Genomic DNA, 20,976 nt, shown 5'->3' on the forward strand with positions numbered 1-20,976 from the left:
CACGGCCACCAACACCAGTGACGATAATTATCAGAACCAGTCATGGGGCTCCCCAGGTCAGCCTCAAATAAGTATCTGGCGTGGTGTAAACATCGCCACTGGGGAGACAAAGGCGACCGGGTGTGATGCTGGTCACTCACGCCCTCATGTTAACATCACTTTCCCCAACAGTCTGTTAAACCTACACGGGGGATCTTTGTTTTTGTGAAATGGAGAGAGTTGTGGGGGGTTGGTGGGCAATCTGGACCAGTTCAGATGTCACTCGCCACTGATGTTCGCCTTGGCCATGAATCAAACTCGGGTCGACAGCCCTGTTCATAGCGCAATGCACTGATCGCAGCCACCGCCACCGCTACACCCCATCCGAAAACATGAAATGCAAACCGCACGGGCGAGCACGCACACACGCGCGCACGTACACACACGCGTGTTCCCACTCGAAAATAAATCCTTTGCAGAGCGCACAGACTGATAAGCGATTCTTGAAGGAGTAGATGTTTTCAATTTGATCCCAGGGGCAACGTGACACTGACCCAGGTGTTGAGATAGAGCCAAGGTTACAGCCGCGGCTGGGTTTATATATAAACTCGTGTGTGTGTGTGTTTATATATAAACTCGTGTGTGTGGGTTTATATATAAACTCGTGTGTGTGTGTGGGTTTATATATAAACTGGTGTGTGTGTGTGTGGGTTTATATATAAACTCGTGTGTGTGTGTGTGGGTTTATATATAAACTCGTGTGTGTGTGGGTTTATATATAAACTCGTGTGTGTGTGTGGGTTTATATATAAACTCGTGTGTGTGTGTGGGTTTATATATAAACTCGTGTGTGTGTGTGGGTTTATATATAAACTCGTGTGTGTGTGTGGGTTTATATATAAACTCGTGTGTGTGGGTTTATATATAAACTCGTGTGTGTGTGGGTTTATATATAAACTCGTGTGTGTGTGGGTTTATATATAAACTCGTGTGTGTCTGGGTTTATATATAAACTCGTGTGTGTGTGTGTGGGTTTATATATAAACTCGTACGTGCGTGCGCGTGGAGCGGTCGCACAAACGGTTAGTGCCCAAGTTCGATTCCTGCTCACAGCCACCAACACCAATGATGATTATCTGAATCGGTTTTGGGCCATCACCTAGGTCGACTCAGCCTCAAATGAGTACCTGGTGCGATGTGTAAAACATCACTTGGGAGACAAAGGTGGCCGGGCGTGGTGCTGCCACCCCCCCCCCCCCCCTGGCACGGCGCAGGACGGATTGGATGCCAAGCACCAGGCCCGACTGCCTTTGACTCCCCGGTGGCGATGTTTAGACACCCCGCACCAGGTACTAAATTTAAGGCTGAGTCGACCTATGGGAGGTACATATTCTAGGCCGAGTCGACCTAAGGGGAGCGGCTTAGATATTCGACAGCGATGTTGGCCGTGAGAGGGCATTGAACTCGGGTCGCTGGGTTCGTATCGCTGCACTAAATGCACGTCGCACACAGAAACAGACAGACATGCACACTCACGCACAAACGCCGCGGTTTGCCACTGTGGCAGCGACGTCACCACGACACGTGTGCCAGGCTAGGTGCACTTTGAGGCAACGTGAAAGTGTCGAAGGCTCGCTGGTAGGAAATCATAGGACGTGCCCGCTGCCATGGGTTGTCTGTATGTTGAACTTCTTTCGTGCCGTACGCAGCCAACCGTGGTAATGGGAGGTGCTGGGGAAGGACAACAAACTATACACAAAAACAATGCTAAAGAAAGGAGTTTTCAATCTGACTGAGGTGACTGGCAGATGCACCACCTGTGCTCCCTACTGTGCCAACTCGCGGCGTGCCCAGTAGCTTCCTTCACTCAGAGGACAAGTAACGGACGCACCCACCCACACGACATATAACACACATGTAGTGGCATCAGGGATGTCACTGTATGGTGCCGGCCCGGGAGGACCGTGGCGTGCGATGTTCCTACGTCGCGGACAGCACCGGGTGGGTTGCTGTGTGAGGCCGGCTTTAGCACAGCACGGCGTGCGATGCACCGTCATCGCGTACACCCCGTGGGCGGGTGTGGTACCAGCCCTAGTGGGGATTGGTGAGCGCTGGGATAGCGGCGGAACCACGCATGGCGTGCAGTGCGGGCTCCCACCAGGGGGAGTGGGAGAGTGTCAGCCCAGGGGCAGGGTTGCCCCGGGCCATGGCACTCCGGTTGACCCCGTAGACACGTGATCTGGCGTGTCTACAGAGAAGGCCCCAGGTGGGAGGGGGGGGGCACTAGGGGGTGATCACGTGTCCAGGGAGAGCTCTCGAGAGGGATTGAGAGGGAGCTAGAACGCTCGCGAAGGTGGGCGGGGCCGAGGGCGGAGCCGGCCCCGACCCGGGAGGATATAAGGGGGGTCCCTGAGAGGGACCGGGGTCGCTTCGTTCTACAAGCTGGAAGCTCCACGTCCTATGTCTGTGGAGGTGTCAACACGTGGCCGGGTACCCGAGTGAGGGTCCGACCCTTCGTAGCTGTAACTCCTACGTATAGTGGAGTTAGCTGGGTGGTCACCACCCCAGGCTGTATCTGGTAAAGGGGCAGTTACCCCTTTGTATATACGTGTTACAATAAATGTGTTGCCTCTGAAGAATAACGTCTGCGACTCAGTTGGACTCACTACACATATAAGCCCCAATGCCAAAAGCACACAAATAGACTGCTCAGTGGGGCTGAAGGCTGCGCAGGACTTTGTTGAGAAATGCCGTGCGGGTGGAACGGGGAACAAAGCAGCCGAACGCTGTGTCCGCCCAACTCAGAGACTGCGCTCAGCCTTGGAGAGGAGGAGAGGTAATGGGGGGGGGGGGGGGGGGGTTCAGCCTTGAGTGATGGAGCCCTGTGTAGAATCGCTCACTCACTCAACTCGCAGCACTCACGTGCACGCGCAGCGGCCTCGCGGCTATGGGGCGGTAAGCTCGCGATGCAAAACGGTAGCCCGTAACGCTTTAGCATTGGCAGTGGTGCACAAGCACCATCGCTCTACTTATTTACTTAAAACAAGTTTTGCTGGCTGGTTGGCTCACTGGTGACGTTACCACGTACTACAGCGCGATGATGGCAACCGCATCCCACAGCAGTGAGCCAGGTTCGTGCTTGCTGACGTCACTCATCCCCATCACCTACCCACCCCACACAGAATAAGAATATTTATGCTGGAGGAATCCGATGAGCTATAAAGCTCTTTTTTCACTGATGTCCAGTAGAGGTGGGTAAGGACGTTACAACAACAAAGATTACAAAACACGATTAGTAGTGCTAAGTACAACAACAAACAACAACGACAACAAACAACAACAACAACAAACAACAGCGACAACAAACAACAGCAACAACAAACAACAGCAACAAACAACAACAACAAACAACAGCAACAAACAACAGCAACAACATACAACTCGAAACATTCGTCAATATTTCGGTCTACCTTAAAAGAAAAGAAAATATAACAGGCGAAGTTTCGTGTAATGGGGTTTATTTACAGCTCACACACATACGTCCTTCCTTGTGGAAGAGATACGTAGATGACGTCATCTGGCCACATGGCCTACCAGCGCTGGGCCAATTCTTCAACAACATCAATTCCATACACCCAGCCATTAAATTCACCATGGAGGTGGAAAAGGATGGCAAATTACCATTCTTGGATGTGTTAATCGAAAAGAGACCAGATGGCTCAATGGAACACTGTCTACAGGAAAGCCACCCATACAGATGCCTACCTAAAACCTGACTCCCACCACCATCCATCCCAGAAGAATTCCCTCATCAAAACTCTACACCATAGGGCTCGTATTTCCGACCATCACCACCTAGCCAGTGAAATGGAGCACGTACACCAAGCCCTCAAGATGAATGGTTATTCGCACTACACAATCCATAAAGCCATCACCTCAACCGTTGGGAAAGAACCATCTAAGGACCCAATCAAAACCATCACCTTGCCATACATAGCAGTGGTTACCAAAAAGATTTTCAAAATCATGAGCAAACACAAGATCCAGGTTCGATTTAACATCGTACATAAAATATCGTAATCTGATCCCATCTGTGAAGGATGTGATCCCTGACATGCAATACCCCGGTGTCTACAAACTAAGCTGTGTCTGCGGCAGTAGTTACATTGGGGAAACTAAGCAACATGTCTCAGACCGTGTTCGTGAACATAAGGCAGATCTGAAACATGGTAGGTCCAATACCTCAGCCATGGCTGATCATTGTTTTAACGCTATGAGCACACACGAAATTGATTTTTGCCAGACGAAGGTACTCTGCAAAACCACTGGCAAACAACAAAGATTCGATATATAAACAGCGACATAATTTCAACCGAGAAGGAAGGACGTTATTAACCAGTTTAAGTCATAACTGGCTGTGATGTTTCCATCCTACCTGCCGATGTTAGCAGTTATTTCCAACTTTCTGAGTTACGTACACGCTAAATGTCTCACTAACACAGCCACCGTTGCTCCTTGTCCTCAAATTGGCGGTGTCCCTCGTTTTTTAACGAGCTGGATGTCTCATGAACACAGCCACCGTTGCGGTAGTTCGCTTACATTGACATGCTAATCTCTCACAATACAATGGCCACCTCCACAGCTGCGTCACCGTGGAGGTATATCAGCTCTCCGATCTCACATTGACATGCAAATTCCCTCTCTAGCCCCGCCCACTTACCCTTGGGCTACGCCCATCTTAAACCTATATAACATCCTGCTTCAACAGCTCTCCGATCTTACATTGACATGCAAATTCCCTCTCTAGCCCCGCCCACTTACCCTTGGGCTACACCCATCTCAAACCTATATAACATCCTGCTTCAACAGCTCTCCGATCTTACATTGACATGCAAATTCCCTCTCTAGCCCCGCCCACTTACCCTTGGGCTACGCCCATCTCAAACCTATATAACATCTTGCTTCAGCAGCTCTCCGATCTTACATTGACATGCAAATTCCCTCTCTAGCCCCGCCCACTTACCCTTGGGCTACGCCCATCTCAAACCTATATAACATCCTGCTTCAACAGCTCTCCGATCTTACATTGACATGCAAATTCCCTCTCTAGCCCTGCCCACTTACCCTTGGGCTACGCCCATCTCAAACCTATATAACATCCTGCTTCAGCAGCTCTCTGATCTTACATTGACATGCAAATTCCCTCTCTAGCCCCGCCCACTTATCCTTGGGCTACACCCATCTTAAACCTATATAACATCCTGCTTCAACAGCTCTCCCCGATCTTACATTGACATGCAAATTCCCTCTCTAGCCCCGCCCACTTACCCTTGGGCTACACCCATCTTAAACCTATATAACATTCTGCTTCAACAGCTCTCCGATCTTACATTGACATGCAAATTCCCTCTCTAGCCCCGCCCACTTACCCTTGGGCTACGCCCATCTCAAACCTATATAACATCCTGCCTCAGCAGCTCTCCCGCTATATTTTTTTTCACCTGATGACGATTGCTTGTGTTGCGATCGAAACGTCGTGATATTTTTTATTATGTTTCTATCTACATGGCTTTACTGAAAGATCCAAAGAATGTCCACACATATATATTGACGACATTCATCCAGATATCTTGAGTTCTTTCGTCTGGTTAAGAAAATAAATCAACGTAAAACTTGAAACCCCATACAAAAAAAGAAGCTAACAACTCACGAGCAAATTCATTTGCCTCTGTCCAATAAAAAGCCGCGTTTCCACCACGTCCCAAACATCTGCAGCCACCAATCCGCACCTCCGATTAGCACATACGGTGCGAAAGAAGTTCAACATACATACAACATACATACATACAAAATGCATATAACCGCCACCGCTTGTCGACCCAGTATGAACAGAGGCAGCTGAAACCTGAACTTGAACCCAGGATCTCAGAGGATGCTGGCTCAGTGTCTCTATCCCTTGGGACACGGCTTTTTAAATCATATATGACCTTTGAAGTCCATTTAAGTGCTCACTCCGCAGTATAAATAGGTTCACCAGAATTAATCGATTGGCAGGTTATGCATGATGAGGGTAAAGTGGGATTATTCCCACCTTTTTCCAACAAATCTGGCCACCGTGGAAGAGTAGGCCAATTGCCCTCTAGATTCCTTTAATGCTGGCCCCTCTGCTAGCAATGGTGTGAACAGGCACAATCACAGGGTTGTACCCGTTCTTTATTTTATTTTTGTTACAATATCTGAGCCTGTCGTGGATAAACCCTGTGTCAACTCAGCCTCAAATGTGTGCCTGATGCAGTCATTGAATGTCACTGAGGAGACAACGCCTGCTGAGCACTGCGCTGGGCACTGCGCTGGGCACCGCCCTGGACACACCGACGTCTCGAGTGCGAGCCATGATGGCTCGAGATGTTAACTACCTCGCCTGGTATACCGGACGTCGTGGGATCGATCCCGACCGTGACGCCTCCTGTATATTTGGAGTTTGCATGTTCTCTTTCTCCCCGTGGTCGCGTGGATTTTTCTCTTGGTCCTCCGGTTTTCCCCTTCCCATTTAGAATCAACATGTGTTTAGAGTAATTGGCTGTTATACATTTCCACGTGATAAGCCACTTCGTTGGGCTACCATTTGTGGCCAAGTCACTTTTGAAAAAGAGCCACATAGCTCAGTGGGCCTTACCGGGTAAAATAAAAATAGTAATAGTAGTCGGTGCTCAATAATAGCACTTGGCCCTGGTAACCTATAAACCCAAACGGGAGAGCTTTGTCTTTGTTATATTGCATTAGACGTGTTCATTAATTGTCTTGTATGGCATTTAGTTTATAATACCAAGACCGTTGAGAAATGATTTAATTGGTTTTGTTTAAATGCCTTGGCAGTGTAATTTACATCTCTCCCTGCGTGCAATGCATTAGGATGCGATGACATTACATCCACAGAGCAGGGCAATTACACAGATGTGTGCTTGGATCGCTGGGATAATCATGTATAAGCAATGTTTGAAAATGTGTGTTTAATGCAATTTCTGAATTAAGATGATAGTGAGGGTAATCTGTGCAATGCTATTTATATATGTAACAGATGTATGATGTCACGGTGCAGATTGCAGGATAATTGTATACGTATTAGGCTAACAATATAATTGGTTAGTTTACACGTACGCTTTCGCGACCGATATTATTAATAATTTGTTTTTTTTTGGGTTAGATCACCTAAAAATATTAATCTGCATTTAAACCCGCCACCACTCGACACAGCCAATTAGTAGGGTTTGTCACGTAAACCACTGTTTACTCTCCAAAACACCGGTGTGTTTAACTAGGAACTATTTGGCATGTTTTTTTTTTAATTTGTGACAAAAACCTTACTAATTGGTTGTGTTGAGTGGTGGTGGGTTTAACGACACATTTGTATTTACGCGCTCTCACCCCAAAAGTGCCTATATTATGACTACAAGTGGAGAGGACACAACGAGGGGCGAGCGCGGGAAGAGGGGCAGAAAGGAAGGAGCCCCAGGAAAGGGGGATAAAAAAGGGGGATCGGGACAGGAGTGGAGAGAGAGGGGAGTTGGGAGTGAAGACGTCCCGGGGGAGCGGGGAAAAGGTTGGGACGTGAGGAGTAGCCTCGCGAGAGAGGGAGTGAGGAAGGAGGAAGGGACGGCGGCTAGCGAGTGCCCGCCACGGGTGGAAGTGTGGAGAGAGAGAGAGAGGAGTGCGAGTGGAGTGGAGGAAGAGGAGGGAAGGAACGGCGAGCAGCCCTGAATAAGAATCTGGTCTCCCCGTGATTCTACAATACCTGGGGTGTCCACAAGTCCTATTCTACAGAAGTGTTATATATCTTAGTACTGTAAATACTGTCAACTATAAGGGTGGAGCTATGTAATTGCTCCGCTCACGGCACTGCCGGCCGAAGGGCCTCCCCTACAGGTAGCATTGGAAAGACACCCCTCTTGTGGGTGACATTGGTCTACTCTTCCACGCTGGTCAGACGTCTTTGAAGAGATGGGAGAATCCACACTTTTCATTTTATTTTACCAGGTGAAGCCCACTGAACTGCTATGCAGCTATTTTTCAGAAGCCACCTGGCCATCACAAATGATATCTCAACGAAGTGGCTTACCATCATCATCGCGTGGACATTTATAGCAGCAGCCAAACACTCTAAACGCGTGACGTTGATTCTTAATGTGGAGGGGGGTGGAGGGGACAGGAATGCGTACCTGGAGAAAAAAAATCCACGCGACCACAGGGGAGAACAACCTTTAACCTCACCACGCGCGACCAGCCAATCAGCTCACCCGTGTGAACCCATTTGTTCGGCTGCGTGGAAACAGGCGGAGGGATTTAAGAATCGTGCAAGCTCTGCTTCAACTACTCCCCGCTGCGAGATGGGATCGAACTGGCTGGCTGGTGCCCAGTGGGTTGTAATTACCAGTGCATTGTATTACAGATGCATTTAAGCGCCATGAAAGTACTGTCATTATGATTACATCAGGCACCAGGGTAGCACCCAAATATATAATTCAGTATATAACTAGTGATAAAATAGGGATGCGATTAATGGGGGGGGGGGGGGGGGGGGGTGCTGGAGTCCTTTCAATAGGAGTCACTTCAATAGGAGTAACTTCAATGGGAGGCCCTTTAATAGGAGTCCCTTCAATCGGAGTCACTTAAACAGGAGTCACTTTAATAGGAGTCACTTCAATAGGAGTTACTTCAATAGGAGTCCCTTCAATAGGAGTCAATTCAAAGGCACTTCCAAAATAAAAGTATACCTACTGCGCTATGGACCCGGTTTGCCGAGTTCAATTCCTGGCCACTGCTAACATCGGTGACGGCTGGCAGAGAACCTGCAAACGGTCCTGAACCCCACCCCTTTCACTAACTCACACTTACACTCACTCACACTTACTCACACACACTTACTCACACTCACTTACACTTACTCACACTCACACTTACTCACACTAACTCACACTTACACTAACCAGCGAGGTCAAGTATGGTGAAAGTAACCTCCATTACGACACAGCATAGAAAGGCTTTAAGCCACTTATGGGTTGACTTAAGCGCTCTAATTGAATTACGATCTATACACACGGTACGCGTGTATGAGTGGTATGTAGTGCTGTGGTTAGCGCGCTGCGCTACGAACTTGGCGACCCGGCTTCGGTTCCTGCTCACGGCTAACACCAGTGACGATTATTTGAACCATTCTGAGGCTGAGTCGACTTAGGGCCTCCCGTAAGTCGCCTCAGTCTAAAAACGAGTACCTGGTGCTGTGTGCAAACAAAGATGGCCCGGCGTGGTGCTGGTCACACTCCCCCTCGTGTGCATATATAGGTGCTCACTAACAGCACAGGCTATACGGGAGGGAGGAGGTCTCTTTGTCTGTAATGTGGAGAGTGGTGGCGCAGTGTTTACACCACTGCGCTACGAACCCGGTGACCTCGATCCGATTCCTGGCCAGGGCTTAACGTGAGAGGGGACTGGTAACTGGACCGACCCCTTCCCATAGGTCGTCGACTCAGCCTTCAAATGATAACCTGGTCGCAGTGTGTAAGCATCGTCTCTCTTGCCCACCTCTCTCGAACATTCGTCTCAAGCTGATCACTCGGCACCTCGGGCCTTCGGGGGTCCTGCGGTGAGCAGAGTGCGTTAACAACAACATTTCAAATCAAATCAAAATCAATGGTGCTGGCCAAACCACTCGTTTTCCGGCCTCAATAGATGCTCGCGAAACGTAATTTTCCCGAGCAGCCTTTACCTTTGACGTCTCGTCTGCGGTGAGTAAGCGGCCCCCTTCTCTAATCTGGGAGTCCCGATATTTCAGAATCGGTAAGAACATCGTGTGCGCTGACGTAAAATCAATTTTCATGAAATAACACGGCATCGATAATATTACACCTCGAATAATGACAGCGGTCAGAGTGATAGAGTGCATTGATTTCTGTGAGTGAAAAATCACACGCAGACACGATCTGTCATAGAGTATGCATGTACTCGTGTATGTGTGTGTGGATTAGCAGTGTAGCGGTAGTGTAGCGGTTAGAACAATTCCCGCTCACGACCAACGCCAGTGACAATTATATGAACCGGTCCTGGGCCGCCCCTAGATTGAATTATCATTTAAATAAGTACCTGGTGCGGTGCGTAAACCATCAGAGCGTGCGTGGTGTTGGCCACTCACCCCCTCGTGCGCCGCGCCGGCCGTCAGAGGTGTTACTGGCCCTAGGCCACTTGCCCCAGCAGTCTGTGAAGGCTAGACGGGGAGATCTTTGTCGTTGTGTGGAGTGAAAATGTTGTTGTTAACGCACTCTGCTACGAATCCAGAAACCTGAGTTCCTATTCCTAGCCACGATTGACATCAGTGGCAAATATCTGAACGGGTCCTGGGACCTCAGCCGTAAGTTATCACATTGATGTGGCGCGTTGCAAATAATGAACACTGGGAGACGAAGGCGACAGAGCGTGATTGTTGGCCTGGCCAACAGGTGCTCACTCACAGCACTTGCCCCTAAATGGCTACATGAGGGATATTTTTCTTTGCACTTCATGAATGGCTTCGCGGGAATCAAAGAGTGTGGGGGAGTAGGTGGGGGGGGATGAGCGGTGGTGCCTCTGGCTCATCCAAGCGCTGTGATCCCAGTGACCTCTGCGTGCACGTGAATACGACAAGGGAGGAGTCATGCCTGGGGATGAAAGGCCCTGAATCGAGCCGTAGACACGGCTATTATGACTGCCTGATTACACTCCCACTTGCCGTCTCTTGTCCCTTACGATTCTCGAGCTGCCGTCGATACTCGCTTTGTACACCACGTGACAGTTTAATCGGTCTGGCTGTGTCGGGTGACGGAGGGTTCTGAGCGACTCACATTTCGCCCTTCCGTTTCGCACGTGGCCCTGACCCAGGAAATCAACGGCGCGCCGCATCGCTGTCGGCCCCGGGAGACCGAGTCGAGCCGGCGATCTCCGTGGTCGCGAGTGGCGTTGAGTGAGCTGCTGGTCGCCGGCAGTGTCTGCAGTGTCTGTTTCGATACATTCAACGTCACCTGATCGCTGCTGCACGGCATGTCCCAACACGCTGTAAAGCCACGCGTGACCTTGGCACTACTTGTGTTACACTGAAACAGAAGCCTGCCCTACTAAAATATATATGTGTGTGTGTGTGTACTAGAGGTGGCCCGCGTAGCTCGGCACGGGACTCATCATTGCCAGAAGCAACTGAGCGAGCACCGTTGACAGCCTGGGTTCAAATTCAGTTCCGGCTACCTGTCTGTAATCTAAGCCGGGTTCTCAAGTGTTAGTGGATTCTATGGGTTCAGAACAATCAGCAACGACTGCAAAAAATAAAATAAAACCCGGCATCATACTGCGTAAAACCCATGGTATCAGTATAGCCAACGTATTCCCAATATATGGGCAGGCATGGCTCCTCGTGTGAGGAATGAAATGGCACCCACCGCTCAAGTTCCTTCCCTTTTCATAGTCCTGGGAGCCTGGGCAGGAGACGCTCGCTCCAGTGCAGTTGCACCGCCTGTACACCACTGGGCCTATGCCCTGACCCACGTGTAAAGTTACGCGAACGCTCGAGTATGTTCGATTCCCGCTCAACGGCCAACACCGGTGACGATTATCCGAACCGGTCCTGGGCCTCCTTTAGGTCGACTCAGCGTCAAATTAGTACCTGGTGCGGTGTGTAAACATTACCACTGGGGAGACAAAGGCGGTCGGGCGTAGAGATGACCACCCACCCCCTAACGTGCCATTCTGGCCTTAACAGCATTTGCCCCAACAGTCTGTTAAAGGCTATACGGGGGATCTTTATCTTTATATGTACGCAGGAGTCTTCGGGGAGTTGTGGGACAATGATTAGCGCACTGCGCTCAGTGAGGAATGATATTTAAAACGATCGCCGGCTCCCCTCCTTCAGCAACCCTCAATCACAAGCGGGGTGAAGTATGGTCAAATAACCTCCATGATGGGACACATCGCAGGGATGCCTGCATCCAGCAGACGGCTGACAAATACCGGTAGATGTCATTTGTTTTAAAAGCATGTACGTTGAACCTCTTTCACACAGTACATAGGCAACAGTGCTAATCGGCGGTGACGAGGGAAGGACAAAAAAAACAAAACATAAAAAAATCTGTTATCAAGAAATTCGTTTTCCGTCGAGATTTAAAAGTGCGTAGCTCCAGTGCCTCCCTAATATCGGATGTAAGAGCGTTCCAGACGGCCGCAAAAGCGCGTCTGTAAGCGCGCGATGCGGTGACAGCAGCGGGCTCGCCAAAAGCCGCTGCTGCTGCCGCTGCTGCTGTGAGGATGAGCGGAGTTCGCGTGATGATGATGGGGATGCTTTACGCTCCTTGACGAGATCAGCGAGGTGTTGTGGTGGATCATTTGTGGCAAGCAACTCGCGTGCAATGAGCGCGACTTTGTATTGTAATCGTTCGGCAGCCGGAAGCTAATGCAGCTTGGCGAGTATGTAAATGCAGCTCTGCGAATTGATATTTTTTTGGTTTAATTTGCATGCGATGAGCACTTTCTTTGGAGGCAGCGTGTATATATTTATTTATATCCGTGCGCCGCCGCTACTGTGCATGGATGGAGACGGTAAAGCATTCGGTGACGCTGCTGCTGGGTTGGCAGTGGTGCCCAATCAATAACAACAACTCAACACAAATAATAACTGTGTGGCCGTAAAAGATAAAAGTATGTTAATAGACAAGGTTGGCCCTTCTTCACAGCACGTAGCTTTATGTGGAATAAAATACAAGCTAGTGAGATGATATTGCTACATCATGGGGCCTCCTTTGCCAGTACCAAAATTTGAGAATAGATTTTCCCCTTTTTTCTGGCAACAAAACAGGTGTTAAGATGTTAAAACGCCAAACTGAAATCTTTTACAAGGAATAATGTAAAAGGTTTCAGTTTGGTGTTTACAAGGAATCTTGTAAAAGGTTTCAGTTTGGTGTTTTAACATCTTAACACCTGTTTTGTTGCCAGAAAAAGGGGAAAACCTATTCTCATTGATATTTTACTATTTTTATTTCACCAGGTAAGGCCCAATGAGCTGCTTTATAGCTCTTTTGTAGAAGTGATATTACCATAAATAATAACTCAACGAAGTGGGCGTACGATGTGGAATTTTTTTTGCAGCCAAATATCTAAACTCATGTTGATTCTAAATGTGGAGGGAAAAAAAAACCGGTGGACCCAGTGAAAAATCCACACGGCCACGGGGAGAGAGAGAGAGAGACATGTACGCTCCAAATATACAGCAGGCGTCAGGTTCGTGATCAAACCCACGTCGTCCTGTGTACCAGGCAAGGTAGTGAACATCTCGCCACCGTGACGCCCAAAAGAGTAGTCACGGTGTGTCATCTACTGGGCCCATTCGCCCAGCACACAGCGCCCCTAGCGCGAATGTTAGAATCGCCTAGGACAGGGGTCGGCGAGCGTGCGGCTCCGGAGCCGCAAGCGACGGCTCTTTGGCTTCCCCCTTGCGGCTCTTTGGCCGTCGTTTGCGGGCAGCCGTGTTTACAAAAAAAACCCCCTTAAACGTAACTTAACGTCAAGATAAGTGCACGGATGCCACCATGGAATGTCTTCGTGACAACCAAATGTACAACAGTCAAACTGTGTTGTTGAAGAATAACTAACAGCGGAGGGGGAAAAAAAGTAACTGGGCGCAGTTTATTACATCACCTATTTTGTTGTTCAAGGTCAGAATGTGTGTTGGTGTTGTCATCTTGTGCTGTATACCGGCCGTGTCTGTGTTTGTGTCGCGAGAGCCGCGACTGATGCGGCTCTCGATATGTTGGTCAAAGACAAAAAAAACAAGCTAAACAAATCTTCTTCTTTGGTTCTTTCGGTAAAGTCACGTAGAATGAGAATAAAATAATAAATTGATAAAATAAATTAACACAATAATATTCTCACGACGTTTCGGCCACAACACAAGCGGCCTTCATCAGGTGAAGGGACGAGACTGTCTGGTAGGACACTCCAGCGCTGTCCTACCAGACAGTCTCGTCCCTTCACCTGATGAAGGCCGCTTGTGTTATGGCCGAAACGTCGTGAGAATATTATTGTGTTATTTTATTTTATCAATTTATTATTTTATTCTCATTCTACGTGACTTTACCGAAAGAACCAAAGAAGATGAATCCTTGCAGTCACGAAAGCTTTAAATCGAAAATTAAACAAATCTTCTTCGTCTTCGAAACTTCGTCGACCCCTGCCTGGTTCTAGGGGACATCCGCTGGCCAGTTCCAACTCTCGACGCGCTACGTCTCTCCTTCATCCCGACACCCACGAAATGGCCTGACCCGAGCGATCCGAATTGAAATGTTTCCATTTCGTGACAACGTGACACCCGTCGTAGGGAAGCCGTAGAATTGTTGAGGACATGAATGCAGCCATTTTCGAGCCATCTGCCCCATGCGCTGCATCACGTTGTTATATATATATTTTTTACCGACTGTCTTGTTGGAACTTCTTTCGCACCGTACTTAGCCAACCGTACTAATCGGATCTGCGGGGGAAGGACAACAATCTAGATCGATAGACGCAAATCGCCGAGCTGTACGGCTAACCTGTACATTTAAGTTGTTTTGTTGACATTTTCCAGGCAATGTACTGTGATCCTCCCCTGTTTCTCGCTTCGTCGACTGTCGGGGCAAGCTCTGTTAGCGAGCACCCACTAGTGGCTAGTGGAGTCCGCTGGTAGGCTACATACGATGCGAAATAAGTTCAACATAAGTTCAACATACAATAGGGGTGGGTTTCCGATTCAAAATATTTGCGTTTCGTATTTTTCGTACTTTTAGGGGAAATTTCTAATCTTTTTCAGACTTGTTGGGATTTTCAGATCTTCCTTTAGATGTAAAACATTTTCGTGGGTAGGCCCCCATCCAGCAGTGGGTTGGCACAAGGGTTGTGCCGTGAGCATGCATGGCAACAAGTTGGCGCAGGTTTGCTCGCAACGTGGTGACGGGACAGACCTCGGTGTTGTGAGTTCACTGATCAGGGTGGCTGCCAGATGTCCAACCCACGATCTCCGCTGTGCCAACACAACACAGACAAAGACACCCACTACGCCCGTTTAGCCTTCACAGACCGTCATGGCAACTGCAGTAAGCGAGTAGGAGCTATGAAGGCCTGCACGGCACACGAGTGGGTGGGTGGCCAGCACCACGCCCGGACGTCTTTGTATCCCCAGTGGTGATGTTTACACACAGCACCAGGTACTTATTTGAGGCTGAGTCGACCTAGGGGAGGCCCAGGGCCGGTTGAAATAGTAGTAACCGATGTTGACCGTGAACGGGAATCGAACTGGGGTGGCTACTCTACCGCTCCCCACTGTGTGAACACACACAGACACTGATCCACACGCTTAGCCTAATAGGCTGTTGATACAAGCGCTGTTAGCGAGCACCTATTAAGGCCGGAATGGTGCACGAGTGGGTGGCGTGTCCGGAACTCAACGGGCTCCCGCCTTTGTTTCCCCAAGGTGCTCATTAACTGCTGGGTCGAGCTGAAGGGGACAGTGGGGAATGAGAACCGGTTCGGACATTCGCCAGCGATGTCGTCCGTGAATTTGGTGTGGGAGGAATTTAACTGGGGTCGCCGGGTTCGTCAGCTCGGCGCTCACCAACCTCCCCGTAACTCCGTCGTGCCAACACGCGCACGCACACGCCCGTTAATTACCACCGCGTTATTGTGTCCGTCACCTGTGGGTGGTCTAGTTATTGTCGCGCCGAGTGGTAGTGGAACAACGTGTGTTGTGCTGTATGGTGAGTGGCAGTGGGGTGGACCGGCGTTTGGCACTCTGAAACAATCAAGAACACGCCGTTCTTTCTCCCGGGGCTCGAAGGTTTGCCAGCGAAACGCGGTCCCCTTTTGTCTTTTGTTGCTCAGCTGTTGCCACGAATCTGGCAAGAGCGCCGGGCAGCCTAGATCCCAGATAGTTTGATAAAATATATTTCAAATAATAATAATAATCATTCTCTTTCGCTCGTTTGAAGGCCACTTTTATTTCGTGGATTTCCATTTAGATACATTTTTGCGGAGATATTTTTTTTAACAGACGAAACCGGTCGCTGAATGGGTCTTCCAACGATGGCTAGAGGCGTCTGTAATCTTATTATATTTGTGAGTGAGTGGGGGAGTGAAAGTAATCTGATTACATTTGTAAGCCGACGACTTGGCTCCCGTTACGATTCAGAAGTCAAAGGCGTCTCCACGCAAAACACGAGCGTGGGGTGATGCACACACTGACAGCTCGAAGTTAACTTTGTTGTCCTGAAAGTGCTTCCTCACTCACTCACTCACTCCCCCACTCACTCACTCACTCCCCCACTCACTCACTCACTCCCCCACTCACTCACTCACTCCCCCACTCACTCACTCACTCCCCCACTCACTCCCCCACTCACTCACTCACTCCCCCACTCAACACTCACTCACTCGCTCACTCACTCACTCACCCCCCCTCACTCCCCCACTCACTCACTCACTCCCCCACTCACTCACTCACTCCCCCACTCACTCACTCACTCCCCCACTCACTCCCCCACTCACTCACTCACTCACTCCCCCACTCACTCACTCACTCCCCCACTCAACACTCACTCACTCGCTCACTCACTCACTCCCCCACTCACCCCCCCCCCTCACTCCCCCCACTCACTCACTCACTCACTCCCCCACTCACTCACTCACTCCCCCACTCACTCCCCCACTCACCCCCCCCTCACTCACTTCTCCACTCACTCTCCCACTCACTCACACAATCACTCACTCCCCCACTCACTCACTAACCCACTCACCCACTCACTCACCCATCCACCCACTCACTCACTCGCTCACTCCCCCACTCACTCACTCCCCCACTCACCCCCCCCTCACTCCCCCACTCACTCACTCTCCCACTCACCCCCCCCCTCACTCACTTCTCCACTCACTCACTCCCCCACTCACTCACACAATCACTCACTCCCCAACTCACTCACTCACTAACCCACTCACCCACTCACTCACCCACCCACTCACTCACTCGCTCACTCACTCCCCCACTCACTCACTCACTCCCCCACTCACTCACACAATCACTCACTCACCTACCCACCCACTAACCCCCCCCCCCCCATTCACTCCCCCACTCACCCTCCCACTCACTCCCCCACTCACTCACTCCCCCACTCACTCACACAATCACTCATAACCCCACTCGCTCACTTACCCACTCACTCATTCACTCCCCCACTCACTCACTTACTCACACAATCACTCACTCACCTACCCACCCACCCCCCCTCCACTCACTCCCCCACTCACTCACTCACACAATCACTCATAACCCCACTCACTCACCCACTCACTCACCCACTCACTCCCCCACTCACTCCCCCACTCACTCACTCACACAATCACTCACTCACCCACCCACTCACTCCGCCACTCACTCACTCCCCCACTCACTCACTCCCCCACTCACTCACACAATCACTCACTCACTCCCCCACTCACACAATCACTCACCCACCCACTCACTCACCCACCCACTGACTCACACAATCACCCACTCACACAATCACTCACTCACTCACACAATCACTCACTCTCCCACTCACTCACACAATCACTCACTCCCCCACTCACTCACTAACCCACTCACCCACTCACTCACCCATCCACCCACTCACTCACTCGCTCACTCCCCCACTCACTCACTCCCCCACTCACCCCCCCCTCACTCCCCCACTCACTCACTCTCCCACTCACCCCCCCCCCTCACTCACTTCTCCACTCACTCACTCCCCCACTCACTCACACAATCACTCACTCCCCAACTCACTCACTCACTAACCCACTCACCCACTCACTCACCCACCCACTCACTCACTCGCTCACTCACTCCCCCACTCACTCACTCACTCCCCCACTCACTCACACAATCACTCACTCACCTACCCACCCACTAACCCCCCCCCCCCCATTCACTCCCCCACTCACCCTCCCACTCACTCCCCCACTCACTCACTCCCCCACTCACTCACACAATCACTCATAACCCCACTCGCTCACTTACCCACTCACTCATTCACTCCCCCACTCACTCACTTACTCACACAATCACTCACTCACCTACCCACCCACCCCCCCTCCACTCACTCCCCCACTCACTCACTCACACAATCACTCATAACCCCACTCACTCACCCACTCACTCACCCACTCACTCCCCCACTCACTCCCCCACTCACTCACTCACACAATCACTCACTCACCCACCCACTCACTCCGCCACTCACTCACTCCCCCACTCACTCACTCCCCCACTCACTCACACAATCACTCACTCACTCCCCCACTCACACAATCACTCACCCACCCACTCACTCACCCACCCACTGACTCACACAATCACCCACTCACACAATCACTCACTCACTCACACAATCACTCACTCTCCCACTCACTCACCCACCCACTCACCCACCCACTGACTCAACGACCCACTCATTTACCCACGGATTCAAACAATGCACTTCTGGTCAACAAATTTAACTCATTTCTGCTTCTTCCTTCGCACTGCTGCACTTTGGACGTTTTTTCTGGAGCTCTAGCCACAACTCTGCTCAACGTAAGAAACGTCTTCACTTACAAAAGGCGACTGGGAGCTCGCGTTCGAGCGGTTATCTCTTACACCGTTAATCGTGCTGACTGTTGCTGGCCGAAAGGCATTTTTGGCCCTTTGAGTCTGTTCAGCAATCGTCATATATAACTAAATAAATAAATTGAAGTTTAAATAACAAGTGACGTCAGGATGTGATATTGGGGCCTCTGGGCTCTTGTCCAGTTCATTTTGAAACAAAGGGGACCCATTATGGGGGGACGGGGGGGGGGGCTGGTCAGCGATAGCCCTCGTGTGTGTGACGTCACAGCGTGGCCTGGCGATGGCAACTTTTCCGTGATCCGATAAAAACAAAAAGAGGCCAAGAAGGATAACAATAATAATAACAATACTAATAACAATACTAACAATAATAATAACAATCATAATAACAATACTAATAACAATACTAATAACAATACTAATAACAATAATAATAACAATAATAACAATAATAGCAATAACAATAATAATAACAATAATAGCAATAATAATAACAACAATAACAATAACTACAATAATAACAATACTAACAATAACAACAACAATAATAACAATAATAACAATAATAACAGTAATAATAAGAGTCCCTCTCGGAACATTGGTGACCCCCCCCACCCCCCCAACGGGGCTCACATCCACGACCTTCTCGCCGCACCAACCGCGAGCACAGCCTGACCCAAGAGTTACCCCGATGATGATGATGACGATGATGATGACGATGATGCCACAGCCAGAGTCTCCCTGCTCCTGCCGGCACGGGTGGGGGTGGGGGGAGGGACGCTCAACGAGATTGGCAAGGGCCCCAGAGCCAGTTGTGGAAGTGACACGTTCCCCTGGAAGGGAGCCTGTCAGAGTGGACAGACCCTGGCCCGTCGTGATAGCGGCCAGTGCTTTCGCTGCGTTGTGCCCCTCGCCGTCGACTCGTGCCGGCAGCGTCACGCCACGCGGATCCACACCGAGACACGTGGCATACCCCGCAGCACCACGCTGCCCGGCATCTTCTACTCACTGAGGCACTCATTCACTCACTCGCACGCTCGCTCGTTCACTCAAACAGCCATTCACTCACTCGCACGGTCGCTCGTTCACTCACACAGCCATTAATTTACTCGCACGGTCGTTCACTCACACAACCACTCACTCATCCGCTCACTCGCTCGCTCACTCACACACTCACCTACTCATTCACCCACTTACTCAGCCACTCACTCACCCACCAACTAACTCGCCTGCTCACTCTCTCACTCATCCAGCCACTCACCAGGTCACTTGTTCACTGAACTGCTCACTCATTTACTCACCCACCCACCCACTCATTTGCTCACCCAGCCACTCACTCACTCAACCACTCATTCAGCCAACAACTCACTCACCCGCTTACTCACTCACCCACCCAGTCACTCACTCACCCAACAACTCACCCGCTCACTCATTCACTCATCCGGTCCCTCATTTACTCACCCAGCCATTCTATCACCCGCCAACTCACTCACCCGCTCACTCATTCACTCACCCAGCCACTCACCCACTCAACCAGCCACTCACCCGCTCACTTATTTACTCACCCGCTCATTATTTACTCACCCAGCCACTCACTCATACAGCCATTCACTCACTCTTTCACTCACCCACTCACTCAGTTACTCACGCAGCCACTCATTCACCCGCTGATTAATTTCTCGGCTAACGGAGCTTCGCATGTCAAAGGATAATGTGCAGTTCTTTCAGGACTCACCATCCAATTTGGCAAAACTTACACGCTCGCGCGCACACACACAATTACAAAGACAAAAATACCCCGTATAGCCTTAACATACTGTTGGGGCAAGTGCTTTTAATGAGCACATATTAAGGCAGGCACGGCACACGAGGGGGTGGGTGGCCAGCACCACGCCCGGCCGCCTTTGTCTCCCCAGTAGCGATGTTTACACACCGCGCCAGGTACTCATTTGAGGCTGAGTCGACCTCGGTGAGGCCCAAGACCTGGTTCAGATAACCGTCACTGATGTTGGCCGTGAGCGAGAATGGATCTGGGGTCGCCGGGTTCGTAGCGCGGCGCGCTGTTGGGACAAGTGCTGTTAGCGAGCACAAAGACGCACACACACATAGATACAAAGATACACACAAGTACGAACACAAGTACACGGGCACCCACAGGCACATCACTACACATGCTTGCAGACGAACAGGCGACGACACACACACACATGGACGCATGCATACACGCACAGCCACAAATACTTCCCCCTCCTTCAAATATCTTGACCACAACTCAGTGACCATGGTTTAATATCCAACCAGTATTCCTGAAGCAG

Source organism: Petromyzon marinus, chromosome 51 (genome assembly GCF_048934315.1).
Source record: "Petromyzon marinus isolate PM22_M1 ecotype Great Lakes invasive population chromosome 51, UKy_Petmar_22M1.pri1.0, whole genome shotgun sequence".
Classification (NCBI taxonomy): domain Eukaryota; kingdom Metazoa; phylum Chordata; class Hyperoartia; order Petromyzontiformes; family Petromyzontidae; genus Petromyzon; species Petromyzon marinus.